Below are 4,738 nucleotides of genomic sequence, written 5' to 3'. Positions count from 1 at the left end.
CGCAACTTCTCTCGCTTAGCGGTTTAGCGGTTTAAAAGGATAGTACCCTTAGCGAGCGGTCCAGCGGTTTAAAAGAAAGATTAAAAAGAGGGTGTGGATGCAACACGAGGACTTCCCAGGGGGTCACCCATCCTAGTACTACTCTCGCCCAAGCACGCTTAGCTTCGGAGTTCTGATGGGATCCGATGCATTAGTGCTGGTATGATCGCATCCGTCATATACTGCGCGCAAAATGTACTTGACCCTCTCTCTCCGCGCAACTTCTCTCGCTTAGCGGTTTAAAAGGATAGTACCCTTAGCGAGTGGTCCAGCGGTTTAAAAGAAAGATTAAAAAGAGGGTGGGGGATGCAACACGAGGACTTCCCAGGGGGTCCGTCACGTATTGCGCGCAAAATGTACTTGACCCTCTCTCTCCGCGCAACTTCTCTCGCTTAGCGGTTTAAAAGGATAGTACCCTTAGCGAGCGGTCCAGCGGTTTAAAAGAAAGATTAAAAAGAGGGTGGGGGATGCAACACGAGGACTTCCCAGGGGGTCACCCATCCTAGTACTACTCTCGCCTAAGCACGCTTGACTTCGGAGTTCTGATGGGATTCGGTGCATTAGTGCTGGTATGATCGCATCCGTCACGTACTGCGCGCAAAATGTACTTGACCCTCTCTCTCCGCGCAACTTCTCTCGCTTAGCGGTTTAGCGGTTTAAAAGGATAGTACCCTTAGCGAGCGGTCCAGCGGTTTAAAAGAAAGATTAAAAAGAGGGTGGGGGATGCAACACGAGGACTTCCCAGGGGGTCACCCATCCTAGTACTACTCTCGCCCAAGAACGCTTGACTTCGGAGTTCTGATGGGATCCGGTGCATTAGTGCTGGTATGATCGCATCCGTCACGTACTGCGCGCAAAATGTACTTGACCCTCTCTCTCCGCGCAACTTCTCTCGCTTAGCGGTTTAGGTGTTTAAAAGGATAGTACCCTTAGCGAGCGGTCCAGCGGTTTTAAAGAAAGATTAAAAAGAGGGTGGGGGATGCAACACGAGGACTTCCCAGGGGGTCCGTCACGTACTGCGCGCAAAATGTACTTGACCCTCTCTCTCCGCGCAACTTCTCTCGCTTAGCGGTTTAGCGGTTTAAAAGGATAGTACCCTTAGCGAGCGGTCCAGCGGTTTAAAAGAAAGATTAAAAAGAGGGTGGGGGATGCAACACGAGGACTTCCTAGGGGGTCCGTCACGTACTGCGCGCAAAATGTACTTGACCCTCTCTCTCCGCGCAACTTCTCTCGCTTAGCGGTTTAGCGGTTTAAAAGGATAGTACCCTTAGCGAGCGGTCCAGCGGTTTAAAAGAAAGATTAAAAAGAGGGTGGGGGATGCAACACGAGGACTTCCCAGGGGGTCACCCATCCTAGTACTACTCTCGCCCAAGCATAAAAGAAAGATTAAAAAGAGGGTGGGGGATGCAACACGAGGACTTCCCAGGGGGTCCGTCACGTACTGCGCGCAAAATGTACTTGACCCTCTCTCTCCGCGCAACTTCTCTCGCTTAGCGGTTTAGCGGTTTAAAAGGATAGTACCCTTAGCGAGCGGTCCAGCGGTTTAAAAGAAAGATTAAAAAGAGGGTGGGGGATGCAACACGAGGACTTCCCAGGGGGTCACCCATCCTAGTACTACTCTCGCCCAAGCACGCTTCACTTCGGAGTTCTGATGGGATTCGGTGCATTAGTGCTGGTATGGTCGCATCCGTCACGTACTGCGCGCAAAATGTACTTGACCCTCTCTCTCCGCGAAACTTCTCTCACTTAGCGGTTTAGCGGTTTAAAAGGATAGTACCCTTAGCGAGCGGTCCAGCGGTTTAAAAGAGGGTGGGGGATGCAACACGAGGACTTCCCAGGGGGTCACCCATCCTAGTACTACTCTCGCCCAAGCACGCTTGACTTCGGAGTTCTGATGGGATCCGGTGCATTAGTGCTGGTATGATCGCATCCGTCACGTACTGCGCGCAAAATGTACTTGACCCTCTCTCTCCGCGCAACTTCTCTCGCTTAGCGGTTTAGCGGTTTAAAAGGATAGTACCCTTAGCGAGCGGTCCAGCGGTTTAAAAGAGGGTGGGGGATGCAACACGAGGACTTCCCAGGGGGTCACCCATCCTAGTACTACTCTCTCTCGAGCACGCTTGACTTCGGAGTTCTGATGGGATCCGGTGCATTAGTGCTGGTATGATCGCATCCGTTACGTACTGCGCGCAAAATGTACTTGACCCTCTCTCTCCGCGCAACTTCTCTCGCTTAGCGGTTTAGCGGTTTAAAAGGATAGTATCCTTAGCGAGCGGTCCAGCGGTTTAAAAGAAAGATTAAAAAGAGGGTGGGGGATGCAACACGAGGACTTCCCAGGGGGTCACCCATCCTAGTACTACTCTCGCCCAAGCACGTTTGACTTCGGAGTTCTGATGGGATCCGGTGCATTAGTGCTGGTATGATCGCATCCGTCACGTACTGCGCGCAAAATGTACTTGACCCTCTCTCTCCGCGCAACTTCTCTCGCTTAGCGGTTTAGCGGTTTAAAAGGATAGTACCCTTAGCGAGCGGTCCAGCGGTTTAAAAGAAAGATTAAAAAGAGGGTGGGGGATGCAACACGAGGACTTCCCAGGGGGTCACCCATCCTAGTACTACTCTCGCCCAAGCACGCTTCACTTCGGAGTTCTGATGGGATTCGGTGCATTAGTGCTGGTATGATCGCATCCGTCACGTACTGCGTGCAAAATGTACTTAACCCTCTCTCTCCGCGCAACTTCTCTCGCTTAGCGGTTTAGCGGTTTAAAAGGATAGTACCCTTAGCGAGCGGTCCAGCGGTTTAAAAGAAAGATTAAAAAGAGGGTGGGGGATGCAACACGAGGACTTCCCAGGGGGTCACCCATCCTAGTACTACTCTCGCCCAAGCACGCTTAACTTCGGAGTTCTGATGGGATCCGGTGCATTAGTGCTGGTATGATCGCATCCGTCACGTACTGCGCGCAAAATGTACTTGACCCTCTCTCTCCGCGCAACTTCTCTCGCTTAGCGGTTTAGCGGTTTAAAAGGATAGTACCCTTAGCGAGCGGTCCAGCGGTTTAAAAGAAAGATTAAAAAGAGGGTGGGGGATGCAACACGAGGACTTCCCAGGGGGTCACCCATCCTAGTACTACTCTCGCCCAAGCACGCTTAACTTCGGAGTTCTGATGGGATCCGGTGCATTAGTGCTGGTATGATCGCATCCGTCACGTACTGCGCGCAAAATGTACTTGACCCTCTCTCTCCGCGCAACTTCTCTCGCTTAGCGGTTTAGCGGTTTAAAAGGATAGTACCCTTAGCGAGCGGTCCAGCGGTTTAAAAGAAAGATTAAAAAGAGGGTGGGGGATGCAACACGAGGACTTCCCAGGGGGTCACCCATCCTAGTACTACTCTCGCCCAAGCACGCTTAACTTCGGAGTTCTGATGGGATCCGGTGCATTAGTGCTGGTATGATCGCATCCGTCACGTACTGCGCGCAAAATGTACTTGACCCTCTCTCTCCGCGCAACTTCTCTCGCTTAGCGGTTTAGCGGTTTAAAAGGATAGTACCCTTAGCGAGCGGTCCAGCGGTTTAAAAGAAAGATTAAAAAGAGGGTGGGGGATGCAACACGAGGACTTCCCAGGGGAGGATAGTACCCTTAGCGAGCGGTCCAGCGGTTTAAAAGAAAGATTAAAAAGAGGGTGGGGGATGCAACACGAGGACTTCCCAGGGGGTCCGTCACGTACTGCGCGCAAAATGTACTTGACCCTCGTACTTGACCCTCTCTCTCCGCGCAACTTCTCTCACTTAGCGGTTTAGCGGTTTAAAAGGATAGTACCCTTAGCGAGCGGTCCAGCGGTTTAAAAGAGGGTGGGGAATGCAACACGAGGACTTCCCAGGGGGTCACCCATCCTAGTACTACTCTCGCCCAAGCACGCTTGATTTCGGAGTTCTGATGGGATCCGGTGCATTAGTGCTGGTATGATCGCATCCGTCACGTACTGCGAGCAAAATGTACTTGACCCTCTCTCTCCGCGCAACTTCTCTCACTTAGTGGTTTAGCGGTTTAAAAGGATAGTATCCTTAGCGAGCGGTCCAGCGGTTTAAAAGAAAGATTAAAAAGAGGGTGGGAGATGCAACACGAGGACTTCCCAGGGGGGCACCCATCCTAGTACTACTCTCGCCCAAGCACGCTTGACTTCGGAGTTCTGATGGGATCCGGTGCATTAGTGCTGGTATGATCGCATCCGTCACGTACTGCGCGCAAAATGTACTTAACCCTCTCTCTCCGCGCAACTTCTCTCGCTTAGCGGTTTAGCGGTTTAAAAGGATAGTACCCTTAGCGAGCGGTCCAGCGGTTTAAAAGAAAGATTAAAAAGAGGGTGGGGGATGCAACACGAGGACTTCCCAGGGGGTCACCCATCCTAGTACTACTCTCGCCCAAGCACGCTTAACTTCGGAGTTCTGATGGGATCCGGTGCATTAGTGCTGGTATGATCGCATCCGTCACGTACTGCGCGCAAAATGTACTTGACCCTCTCTCTCCGCGCAACTTCTCTCGCTTAGCGGTCTAGCGGTTTAAAAGGATAGTACCCTTAGCGAGCGGTCCAGCGGTTTAAAAGAAAGAGTAAAAAGAGTGTGGGGGATGCAACACGAGGACTTCCCAGGGGGTCACCCATCCTAGTACTACTCTCGCCCAAGCACGCTTAACTTCGTAGTTCTGAT

The 4,738-nt window shown here is 51.8% G+C and overlaps 14 non-coding genes across 14 annotated transcripts; all 14 read right to left on the bottom strand.

Moving 5' to 3' along the window:
- Positions 1–94: 94 nt before the first annotated feature.
- Positions 95–213, bottom strand: LOC116008266. Its single transcript, XR_004095660.1, has one exon. It is a non-coding gene; the product is annotated as a 5S ribosomal RNA (ribosomal RNA).
- Positions 214–503: 290 nt separating this feature from the next.
- On the bottom strand, positions 504–622 carry LOC116008610. Its single transcript, XR_004095982.1, has one exon. It is a non-coding gene; the product is annotated as a 5S ribosomal RNA (ribosomal RNA).
- Positions 623–759: 137 nt separating this feature from the next.
- LOC116008344 lies at positions 760–878 on the bottom strand. The gene has a single exon (XR_004095733.1). It is a non-coding gene; the product is annotated as a 5S ribosomal RNA (ribosomal RNA).
- Positions 879–1,609: 731 nt separating this feature from the next.
- LOC116008322 lies at positions 1,610–1,728 on the bottom strand. The gene has a single exon (XR_004095712.1). It is a non-coding gene; the product is annotated as a 5S ribosomal RNA (ribosomal RNA).
- A 124-nt stretch (positions 1,729–1,852) lies between these two features.
- LOC116008139 lies at positions 1,853–1,971 on the bottom strand. The gene has a single exon (XR_004095538.1). It is a non-coding gene; the product is annotated as a 5S ribosomal RNA (ribosomal RNA).
- A 124-nt stretch (positions 1,972–2,095) lies between these two features.
- LOC116008707 lies at positions 2,096–2,214 on the bottom strand. The gene has a single exon (XR_004096071.1). It is a non-coding gene; the product is annotated as a 5S ribosomal RNA (ribosomal RNA).
- A 137-nt stretch (positions 2,215–2,351) lies between these two features.
- On the bottom strand, positions 2,352–2,470 carry LOC116008210. The gene has a single exon (XR_004095607.1). It is a non-coding gene; the product is annotated as a 5S ribosomal RNA (ribosomal RNA).
- Positions 2,471–2,607: 137 nt separating this feature from the next.
- Positions 2,608–2,726, bottom strand: LOC116008381. The gene has a single exon (XR_004095768.1). It is a non-coding gene; the product is annotated as a 5S ribosomal RNA (ribosomal RNA).
- A 137-nt stretch (positions 2,727–2,863) lies between these two features.
- On the bottom strand, positions 2,864–2,982 carry LOC116008193. The gene has a single exon (XR_004095591.1). It is a non-coding gene; the product is annotated as a 5S ribosomal RNA (ribosomal RNA).
- Positions 2,983–3,119: 137 nt separating this feature from the next.
- LOC116008181 lies at positions 3,120–3,238 on the bottom strand. Its single transcript, XR_004095580.1, has one exon. It is a non-coding gene; the product is annotated as a 5S ribosomal RNA (ribosomal RNA).
- A 137-nt stretch (positions 3,239–3,375) lies between these two features.
- LOC116008170 lies at positions 3,376–3,494 on the bottom strand. Its single transcript, XR_004095568.1, has one exon. It is a non-coding gene; the product is annotated as a 5S ribosomal RNA (ribosomal RNA).
- A 393-nt stretch (positions 3,495–3,887) lies between these two features.
- On the bottom strand, positions 3,888–4,006 carry LOC116008397. Its single transcript, XR_004095783.1, has one exon. It is a non-coding gene; the product is annotated as a 5S ribosomal RNA (ribosomal RNA).
- Positions 4,007–4,143: 137 nt separating this feature from the next.
- LOC116008379 lies at positions 4,144–4,262 on the bottom strand. The gene has a single exon (XR_004095766.1). It is a non-coding gene; the product is annotated as a 5S ribosomal RNA (ribosomal RNA).
- Positions 4,263–4,399: 137 nt separating this feature from the next.
- On the bottom strand, positions 4,400–4,518 carry LOC116008158. Its single transcript, XR_004095556.1, has one exon. It is a non-coding gene; the product is annotated as a 5S ribosomal RNA (ribosomal RNA).
- Between the last annotated feature and the right edge of the window lie 220 nt (positions 4,519–4,738).

This window comes from Ipomoea triloba, chromosome 16 (assembly GCF_003576645.1).
Source record: "Ipomoea triloba cultivar NCNSP0323 chromosome 16, ASM357664v1".
NCBI classification, from domain to species: domain Eukaryota; kingdom Viridiplantae; phylum Streptophyta; class Magnoliopsida; order Solanales; family Convolvulaceae; genus Ipomoea; species Ipomoea triloba.
The sequence above is the reverse complement of the archived record's forward strand: the minus strand, read 5'-3'. Positions and strand labels throughout refer to the sequence as shown.